The sequence below is a fragment of the Hyperolius riggenbachi genome, chromosome 1, assembly GCF_040937935.1.
Source record: "Hyperolius riggenbachi isolate aHypRig1 chromosome 1, aHypRig1.pri, whole genome shotgun sequence".
NCBI classification, from domain to species: Eukaryota; Metazoa; Chordata; class Amphibia; order Anura; family Hyperoliidae; genus Hyperolius; species Hyperolius riggenbachi.
Window position 1 is genome coordinate 126,260,292 of NC_090646.1, and position 11,253 is coordinate 126,271,544.

The following is an 11,253-nucleotide window of genomic DNA, read 5'->3' on the forward strand; positions in this document are numbered from 1 at the left end:
TTTTTCTGGTTCTAGCATGTTCTCAGCATGATTATGAATATACATTAATGTAATTAAACATATTGATAAACGTCTCCAAGAGGCCTCTTACGAATATTATGCAGTACTAAATAGCTGTACATGTGATTCCAAGCTCTGGAATGGCAAAGATCCTGAGTTTCCACTACAGTACTTTCATGTTTTCAAATATTATAAAAAGACATATCCCATCTCTTTTACTATAGAGAATATATACTCTGTGAATTAAGAAAAGTAATAATAGTATAACACTCAGAATGTGGTTGATGTTTGTGCTTTGCTTAATTTGTACAAGAGTAAATATATATGTGCTTTTATTGTACGGAACATATTAGTCCTTTATGACTCCTTGAATCATCCTCAACTTAACTTACCACATTATTCGAAATCACTCATAGATGGGTTATTTTTATAACCTAAATTGGGGAAAGTCATGTCCTCTTGATTAGCACTCTACTCAGAGGGAATTTAGGCAATGAGAGCCTGGAGTGAGAGGCATACGGAGGCTGCCATATTTATTTCATTGTAAACAATACCAGTTGCCTGGCAGTTCTCCTGATATTTCTGGTATCAGTAGTGTATGAGTCACACACCTGCAACAAGCATGCAGCTAATCCAGTCAGACTTCAGTCAGTGCACCTGATCTGTATGCTTGCAGTCTTTTGTTGTTTTGATGGCAGAGACTGCTGCTAGTAGGCTGAGCTGAAACGTAGCGCCACTGTTTTAATCTCTGTTCCTGCTTCCACGGCAGTATGTTTCTGCTGCCTTATCGACTATTGGTCAAATGAAATTTCAGTTTTCCTGCCATCACTTCAACTGGGATTTTCTGAAAAATGTTGTGGTTATAGCATGTATAAGGACTTTGCTATTAATAATTAAAGTCGGCCCATTGACTTCGATGCAATTTTCGAAATAAGTTTGGTAAAAAATTTGCAGAACCACCAAAGAACATCTTCAAGGACATATTTGCGAGACTGCCAGAGGTATTTTCACTCACCTCTAATGTGCACTACTAAAACTATATTTTGTTACATTCGTCTAACAATAAAATAATTTATGTAAAGAGAGAACCGAGAGCCCAATATAGTGAAGTATGTCTAGGCAAATGGGTAAATGAAACGAGTACAGAGTAATACTCACAAACCAGGGTTACCTCCAGGCAACCACTGTATAGGCAGGTGAGGAGATTACCCTGTCCCCACTGAGGAATAAGAAGTTGCTCTCTGTAGATAGGAAGAAAAAAGGTTATCCCCCTCCACCAGGGGTGGATCTTAAACGTATTGTAATAGAGAACAGAGGTGCCAAAAGGATAAAATCAGTAATTAAAAAGTTTAAAAATTGCTTAGGAGACAGTGGTGGACTTACCTCCTGCAAGCAGACACAATAAGCTGTGTATTCAAGACAGGGTATGTTTATTGGTACACGCCAGGGGTTAATCGCAACGCGTTTCGCAGGCTTAAACCGGCTTCATCAGGCAATAAAGGATAGGAGTACACGACTGGGGACAAAAGGCACATATTGGTGTATATCCGGACACAAGAAAACTTATACATATCTAATTGCATATATAGGATGTAAATGAATAGTATAATCTAGTGTAAAATCAAGGTACTGTGAGCTCACCACTGCCTCCTAAGCAATTTTTAAACTTTTTAATTACTGATTTTATCCTTTTGGCGCCTCTGTTCTCTATAACAATAACATAATGTTTAGGTATCTAGTCATGGCCAGAAATATTGGCACCCCTGCACTTATGTCATAAAAAGCACAGCAAAAAGCAGGACAAAATGTATGCAGTTACACATGATTAGGTATTGTCATGTTTATTTATTTTGTTGGCAGTAGAAGAACACAAAAATGCAGAGTAAAAAAATTCCAAACAAAATGTCGAAATATGGCATGGTAAAATACGAACGACCTGCCGATACGAATGGCTCTCTGTTTCCATGGGAACAAGTAAAAAAAAATAAAATCAAATTGGACTTTGAAAAATCAAAGAAAAAATGGTTTTTAAACTTGTATAAATAGGTACAAAGGGCAGAGGTGACAAAGAGGGGGACACTGGAGGGGGGCACAGAGGAGGTGCAGGGGACAGAGATGGCACAATGTTCCGATTTAAGAACAAATTCAGGTTAAGAATGAAGCTACAGTCCTGATCTCGTTCGTTAACTGGGGACTACCTGTACTCTGTAGAGATGGCTCGAACCTCCGATTTTCGGTTCGTGAACCTCAAACGCGAACTTCCGCAAAAGATTTTAATGGGGAGGCGAACTTTGAAAACTACAAACATTTATGCTGGCCACAAAAGTGATGGAAAAGGTGTTGCAAGGGGTCTAACACCTGAGTTTTTGCATGGCGGAGTGGGATACATGCCAAAAGTCCCGGGGAAAAATCTGGATTTGACGCACAGCAGAGTTTTAAAGGGGAACTGAAGTAAGAGGTATACGGAGGCTGCCATACCTATTTCCTTTTAATCAATACCAGTTGCCTGGCAGCCCTGCTGGTCTATTTCTCTGCAGTAGTATCTGAATAACACCAGAAACAAGCATGCAGCTAGTCTTGTCAGATCTGACATTGATGTCAGAAACACCTGCTGCATGCTTGTTCAGGGGCTTTGGCTAATAGCATTAGAGGCAGTGTATCAGCAGGAGGGCCTGGCAACTGGCATTGCTTAGATGGAAATAAATATGGCAGACTCCATATCTTTCATTTCAGTTGTCCTTTAAGGGCAGAAATCACATTGCATGCTAAATTGGAGGCCTAAAGTGCTTTAAAACATCTTGCACGTGTATACATCAATCAGGTAGTGTAATTAGTGTACTGCTTCACACTGACAGACCAAACTCACTGTGTAACACACCGCAAACAGCTGTTTGGGTAGTGACGGCCATGCTGGACTGGTGCGCACCATGGCCAGAGTGCGGGCGATAGCGATTTTCAAGCCCATATGGTCGCCGGGCTGAGGTAGCTCAATGACAAAACAACAGTGACTGTCCAGCTGATCGAATTCGGTCTGTCCACAATGAAGCAACAACCTTATTATCTTGAGTGTACCCCCCCCCCCCCGAGACACTCATATAGCCAGCGGTCATTGCTTCATTGTTATAAGCAAACCCCTTCACCGCGGCAAGGTAACGATCATGAAAGGGAATTGACACATGTACATGCCTTTTGTTTTGTTGTTGCAGCTGCAGTGCAGCCAGAAAAATTAGGCAGGCATGCACACGCACTAGAAAAATTCAGGAATCTGGCTGGAGTCCTGGACCCTGTTGGTGGTGGCGAAGAAGGCAGTCAAGCGGCCTGCAGGCAGAGATGCTGTGTGGGGAGCGACTTGGTCTTGAGGCAGGCAGTCACACGGCGTGCAGGCAGAGATGCTGTGTGTGTGGGGAATGACTTAGTCTTCGGGCAGGCCTGACCGTGCTTTGCAGACCATGTGGTCAGATGGACCCTTGACTCAATGCTGTGTGCCAGAGTCGACAACACTTGCCTTTCAACATCACGGTACAGTTTGGGTATCACCTTTTTCGAGAAATAATTGTGGCCTGGTATCTTCCACTGCGGTGTGTGGCTTTGCTTTTGTGTGCTGCTTTTCCTCAGGTGGTCATCCCATTGCAGTTTGTGCTTTGTCATCATGTGCTTTCGTAAGGAAGTTGTCCCTACGCGGGTCTTGGTTTTTCCACGGCTCAATTTTTGGTGGCAGAGAGTACAGATGGCATCGCACTCATCTGAGGCAGACACACACAAAAATGTCCACACCGCTGAGCCCTGGGGTGATGGCACTTTGGCGGTGGCGGCCTACAGAGTGTTACGTGGGGTGCCAGAATCAGAGCAGGAGGAGGAAGATATGTCACGGTTCCATGTGGAAGCTGAGGAAGATGAGGTGTTCTGTGTTAAATAGTCAACTACATCCTGACAATCTTGGGGGTTGAAGGCAAGCACCTTCTGAACACTGTACTTTGGCCCAGGGCCGCACGAAATCATGACAGCACAACCTCGAACAGACCTGCCGGGAGGCCTGCCTCTGCCTCTTTTGCCCATATTGGGGAGGATAAAGTGAAAGGTATGCACTGACTTGACTAATACAATTTGCAGTCACACAGGTGCAGTGAACAAGCATGCAGTGATTGGTATTACAAATGTGCAGCTTTCACACACAGACAGGTACCGTGAACAGGTGAGGTGACTGGTAAATAACACTGCGTGTGCTCATGTAGGTAGGTGCACTGAACAGGTAGGTATGCAGTGATTGGTATTACAAATGTGCAGCTGTCATACACACAGGCACCGTGAACAGGTGCAGTGACTGGTAAATAACACTGAGTGTGCTCATGTAGGTAGGTGCACTGAACAGGTAGGTATGCAGTGATTGGTATTACAAATGTGCAGCTGTCATACACACAGGTACCGTGAACAGGTGCAGTGACTGGTAAATAACACTGCGTGCGCTAACGTAGGTAGGTGCACTGAACAGGTAGGTATGCAGTGATTGGTATTACAAATGTGCAGCTGTCACACACACAGGTACCGTGAACAGGTGCAGTGATTGGTGGTATATAACATTGCGTGCGCTCACGTAAGTAGGTGCACTGAACAGGTAGGTATGCAGTGATTGGTATAACAAATGTGCAGCTGTCACACACACAGGTAGTCACTGAATGTGCTGGGCCTGGCAGTGGCACAGTAGGAATTACCAAGGGGCCAAGGGCCAGCTGCAACTGACTGACAGGGCTGTATATGCAACACAAGTGTCTGTGGGACACACACACACACACACACACACACACACACACAAAAATAGATCACAAGAACAACATTAGCTCTCAAAAGAGCTGCTGAGGGGTGCTTTTTAGCAATAAGTATCAGCAAGAAGCAAGCTAACAAGCCTAACAAAAGCCTAACTAAGCGTTCCCTATGTCTACAGCAGGTTCTCTCCCTTCTCTAATTACTGCAGCCACACGAGTGAGTGAAAAGGCTGACGCTGCCTGCCTTGTATAGGGGGCAGGTCAAACTCGCATATAGTTCGCGGTTCACCGCAAACGCGAACCACCAATGTTTGCGCGAATAAGTGTGCACGCAAACCGTTCAGGCTATAGTACTCTGTAGCACACCATTTGTGAAACATGACAATACCTAATCATGTTAAAACTGATGTTAATCACTTTTGTAAAATTCGAAGAGTCTCTTACATCTTTCTACTGGAATTTTGGATCCACAGGTCCTCTATGAGATTTAAATCTGGACTCATTGCTTCAGAATTTTTCCACACTTTGTCTTAAAACATTTCTGGGTGATTTTTTAAGTATGGATTGTCCTGCTGTAATATCCATGACCTCTGACCAAGACCCAGCTTTTTGGCACTGGCCACTACATCACGCTTCAGAATTCTTCGGTAGTCATCAGATTTTATAAAAAAAACAAAAACAAAATATGCAGTCAAGAAGACTACCAGCGCCTGAAGCAGCAAAGTGACTGATTATGCTTTACTGTTTGTATTGTAACACAATGAAAATCTATAAATCTAGACCAGCGGTGCCTGCTTGTTATAGCCACAGTTTCTATAGTGGGCGGCCGCAATTTTGTTAAGCGACTCTGGGGCCGAAGTTACTGTTACAGCCGCTATTAGTGGCCTTGTACACGGTGTTCCCATTAGTGTTAGGTATAGACAGGAATGCTATAGATAAGAATGTTAGTAGTAGGTGGGGTGTGGTTAGGGCTAGGCCTAAATCAGTAAGGCATAGATAGCAGTTGGTAAGTGTTAGGAGTAAGTGGGGGATGGTTAGGGTTAGGAGTAGTTGGGGTAAGTTAGAGCTAGGCATAGATAGCGGAGGGTTCAAGGGTTAAAGAGAACCCAAGCTGGATTTTTTTGTTGTACTAAAAAGCACACTATCTGATCTAGGAGGCAAGCTGGATCAGGCAGCGTCCATCTGCATTCAGAGCTCTTTGCTCTCATCTGAGAAGCACGGAGTTCAGAAAGGATGGGAACAGGTGGGGGATAGGCGGCGGCAAAGGGTCAGTGAGAGGAGACAGGGGGCATCCTTGATCCCCTTCCTCTCAAAATTGTCGGCAATTTCGGGGGGTGACAATGTGGCGTACGGGGGGCAGAAAGTGGTGTGGGGGACACAGAAGCATGGCATAGACCGGGGAACATGCCGCTGTGTCCCACCTGCCCCTCCCCTTTGCACCGCCTCAGGTACACTTTAACCTCCAGTGGGTGAAAGTAGAATATCAGTAAAATTACTGATACTCTATTACTGCTATTTCACTTCCATTTTTTTCTTGCTTCACTTTTAAATGTATGCCACTATCCTTCCTTTGTGCTTTCAGACATCACAGTATGCCTGAATTTAGCAGTACTGTTTGATGGATTTGTACGTTTTGATACGTTGAGGTCATTTCTATAGCACATACTTGTTTGTTTCCTTTATAGAACTCTTGTAGGTAGATCTGACTTACACAGGAGTCAAAAAAGAATCTGGATGTTCAAAGCTTCTCTGAGGATGGATTGAACTGAAATATAAAAAGTGAAATATATATTATTCAATATAAAATACTGTATGAGCAATGAGGCTGTAAATAATAACCAAAGATGGCTGCAAGTAAATTATTTCTCGCATAGGGAAAAGCCAGTCAGAATAAATCAGTGCATCTCACAGCAGGATCCAGAGTGGCATGACTGGTGACTGAATTATTATGGGATATTATTTAAGGAAAGCAATTTTTGTTACCTCATAAAACATCACCTTTCACAAGGCTCTATAAATATTTGATCACTTTAAAAAACTGCAGTAGCTCATTCAATTACTAATGGATGAACCGTTGAGTCACCAGTTACCAGCGTACAGCAGAGGTTTCATCCACACAGGGACTTGAAGTATGCGGCTTCCTATAGTTTTTGAGGGTTGGTGCGAGCTATAATGTAATATATATTGAAAATTGACATAAAAATTAATTTATGCTAAAATTGCATATTCTTTATAAACTACCTTAACCTCCTTGGTGGTAACCCCGAGCCAGACTTGGGGTGGAAAAAGCATGCTAGGAGTGGTAGTCCCGAGCCTGACTCGGGGTAACCGCTGGCAGGTGTATGCAGCGGATGTTTATTAATCACCTCTCCTGGGATCCAGTTGATGGCAGCCAGTCTTCTACCTGTCCTCTGAGGCTCTTTATCCTTCAGGTGAGATCCCCGTTTGTCACATGACGACAGATGGTGGTTTCACTGTCGGGGTAGAGAGTCACCTAAAGGACGGATGGAGAATTGCAGTGCTTGATCTCTGGAGGTTAAACATATACAAATAAGTAGTACATTTTTTCCAGAGTAAAATGAGCCATAAATTACTTTTCTCCTATGTTGCTGTCACTTACAGTTGGTAGTAGAAATCTGACAGAAGTGACAGGTTTTGGACTAGTCCAACTCTTTATAGGGGATTCTCAGGGATATATTTATTTTCAAAAGCACTTAGTGAATGGCAGTTGCTCTGTCCAACTGCCAAAAAACTGTGTAGGGAACAGGGACGCTGGCTGGCATCATTGTTTAAATTTTTTTAGGGAATATCTTTATAAAGAATTAAATCCTTGCTGAGAATCCCCTATGAAGAGATGGACTAGTCCAAAACCTGTCACTTTTCTTTCTGTTTCCTGTCTGTGAACCGTGTTGCCTTGTGGGAAATAGCTGTTTACAGCTGTTTCCAAGTGCCAATACAGCAGCTTCATCACTTGCCAGCAGTAAACATGTCACCATGTAATGAATGTAACAAATTATAGAGAGCTTTGTAGGTTAGGTTTGGAGGATTGTGGGGTATTAAATATAAGCTATATTAAGGTAACATATTGTAATTTATAGAGCTTTATAAGTTAGGGTTATAAGGTCAGGTAACGTTACAATAACCTCCATGGGAGCGTACAGAAAGATCAGCAATTGGGTGATAAAGCAGTATAACGTTTTGCCAAATGAAATATTTCTAAATACAAGATGCAAACTTAGGTCAGTCAAGCACAAAGGATTAAGGTAAAAAAACATGCTGTTACAGAAGCAGAACTATGGTGCATTTAAACAAAAAACAAAGGATTGTGAGTCACTAGAAAATCAATAAAATTTCATAAAAGTTGCTTTTGGAAAAGCAGTAAATTATTCATATAATCAGAACTTTTGTTAGGCTGTGACTTGCCAACTTGTCTGTCTTGTAGCATGGTATGCTCTAAATTAATAAACATATGAAAGTAATGAAAGGAAGCCTGATTGAAAGAGCATGCATTATTGGCAACAAAGGCAAATTATTAATTAAAGACTCATAGACTTCCCATAAAAATCTTCAGCTAAGTAGCTAAGCCTCTCTTTATTCATTTTTCTCCAACATATTTATTCATAAGGACATTTGTGTGTGTGTGTGTGTGGATATATATATATATATATATATATATATATATGTATATATATATATATATATATGTGTATATATATATATATATATATATATATATATATATATATATATATATATATATATATATATATATATATATATGACAGTGTGAATTTGCTGTGCCAAAGTAACTCAACACACAGCCATTAATGTCTAATAAACTTAAGTATACCCCTAAATGAAGAATGTCAAAATTCTGCCCAATTAGACATTTTACCACCTCAGGGTCATGTTACTTGTTCCTGTTACAAGGTCTCAGGTGTGAATGAGTAGCAAGTGTGTTAAATATGTTGTTATCACTCTGACACTCTCTCATACTGGTCACTGGAAGATCAGAATGGCAACTCACGAGAGAGAACTCTCTGGAGATCTTAAAAAAAAAAAAGAATTTTTGCTCTACATAAAGATGGCCTAGGTTAGAGGAAGATTGCCAACACCCTGACACTAAGCTTCAGCACGGTGGTCAAGACCATACAGCGGTTTAACAGGACAGGTTTCCCTCGGAGCAGGCCTCACCATGGTCAGCAAAAGAGCTGGAGTGCTTGTGCTCGGCGTCATATCCGCAGATGTGCTGGCAGTGTTGCTGCAGAGGATGAAGGGGTGAAGGACCGACCTATCATTGCTCAGACCGTATACCGCACACTGCATCAAATTGGTCTGGAGGAAGCCTCTTCTAAAGATGGTGCACAAGAAAGCCCGCAAACAGTTTGATAAAGACAAGCAAATAAAGGTACATAGATTACCGGATCCGTGTCCGGTGGTCAGATGGGACCCAGATAAACTTATTTGGTTCAGATGGTGTCAAGCGTCTGTGGTGGCAACCAGGTGAGGAGTACAAAGATAAGTGTTTCTTGCCTACAGTCAGGCATGGTGGTAGTAGTGTCATAGTTTGGAGCTGCATGAATGCTGTTGGCACTGGTAAGCTACAGTTAATTGAAGGAAACATGATTGCCAACTTGTACTGTGACATACTAAAATAGAGCAATATCCCCTTCCCTCAGAAACTGGGCCGCGGTGCAGTATTCCATCATAATAACAATCCCAAGTATACCTCCAAGACGACCATTAGCTTGCCAAAGAAACTAGGGGTAAAGATACTGGACAGGCCAAGCATGTCTTAACGTTAAACCTAAACGTTATTGACCATCTGTGGGGCATCCTCAAATGGAAGGTGGAGGAGGGCAATGTCGCTATCATCTACAAGCTTTGTGATGGAGGAGTGGAAGAGGATTGCAGTGGCAACCTGTGAAGCTCTAGTGAGCTCCATGCCCTAGAGAGTTAGGGCAGTGCTGGAAAATAATGGTGGGCACACAAAATATTGACACTTTGGGCAGACTTTTGACATTCTTTACTTGGACGTGTACTCACTTTTTTGATGGTGTTTTAGACTTTAAGGGCTGTGTGTAGAATTATTTTGATGGGGCAACAAATGTGCACTGTTATACAAGCTGCACACTGACTACTTAACATTGTATCAAAGTTTCATATCTTTAGTGTTGTTACAATAAAAGATATAATAAAGTATGTACAAAAATGTGCCTAAATTGAAACGCAGGAAAAATGTAACAGAACTACGATTGCCTTTTTAGAAAATCGGAGACGCATTCAGTAAGAATGGATTCCCACAATTTCAGTTGTAACTTTACTGTATTTGCGTTTGGAGAATTGCAAGCCTTTTCAAAAAGAAAACAGAATGCAGCTGGTGTTAAAAAGGGCCCTATTTCTGAGTCTTGTGATTGGCCTAACATTTCAGTGGTATTCCGATTACTGGAGTAAAATGATGCATTCTCTGATGTTCCAATACTCAGAAGTATTAGTAATTATCAAACTTTAATAAGAAAATGACAAAAAAATACTTTACTCAGAAATTGGTAATCTACGGAATTGGTAATCGGCATTTCAGAATCAGAATATTTTATTTTGCCAAGAACAACGGGGTCATGCCCGGAATTGGGTTTGGCATGCACAGTGATACAAAAATTGCAACAATTCCAGAAAAGTCAAACTACAGTGGAAATCGTAATTTCTGGCCATCCCTACTTTGAGGGCCCTTTCACACTGGGGCAGTGCGGTAAATTTACCGCACCCCTACGCAGCCCACTGAAAGTCTATGGGGTAGTTCATACTTCCCACGTTGCAGTACGTTGTGCCGGAAGTGCCCTATCTAACGTGTGGACATACCTACGTTACCGTGCGGCTCCAGCAGCGACTTGAGGCAATCTGCATCGGACTGGAAGATATGTAAGTCTATGGCGATGCAGGGTTTGCCCAAATGTTGGTGGTGCGACGTTGCAGGCGCATGCGTGGAAGCATATTTTTAGCGCACTTCTGTGTTTCCCAAACAGGAAGTGACCGCAAGCGAGCATCACTTCCTGTTTGGATACCGGCCAGAAGGGGATTACCGCATGTTAATGCAGTAATCCCCGAAGGCCTGCTTTTGTCTGTGCGGCCCCTGGCCCACCGCCGCCAATACTCAGTCTGAAACCAGCCTAAAGCATGCTAACATGACAGGTTTTACACCCTCGCCCTGGGTGCAATTTAGCCTAGAAACTGCCCTGGCTACACAGGGCCGGGAAGAGGCAGAGGCAGGACAGGCTGCCGCTTCTGAGTGCTTCCTCTAGAGGGCGCATTCCTCTACAATCTCCCCACCGCCCCATTACTTTGCCCTATACACTCCTGCTCTGCGATATTCCCTGCCACTAAACTAATCTTCTCGAGTCCCCTCAGTGTTTTCCTCCTATTTAGCAGAGCGTGCCTGCCTGCTCTGAACTATAACAGGCGCGCTGTCATCAAAGAGATGACAGGCATGGCTGTG

The 11,253-nt window shown here is 42.6% G+C and overlaps 1 protein-coding gene across 4 annotated transcripts in view; it reads right to left on the minus strand.

Annotated features, from left to right (window-relative positions):
- The window catches only part of YIPF7 (Yip1 domain family member 7), a 114,622-nt gene that overhangs the window by 98,448 nt on the left and 4,921 nt on the right, over positions 1-11,253 (minus strand). The window contains exons 1-2 of one of the 4 annotated variants that reach the window (XM_068278527.1): positions 7,127-7,281; positions 6,472-6,525 (exon numbers count right to left, since the gene is read on the minus strand). The gene's annotated coding sequence lies outside the window, so the exon portion shown is untranslated. Of the gene's footprint in view, positions 1-6,426; positions 6,526-7,126; positions 7,283-11,253 lie in introns of those variants that run through there. The other 3 variants (XM_068278523.1, XM_068278524.1, XM_068278525.1) reach the window with 3 other exon arrangements.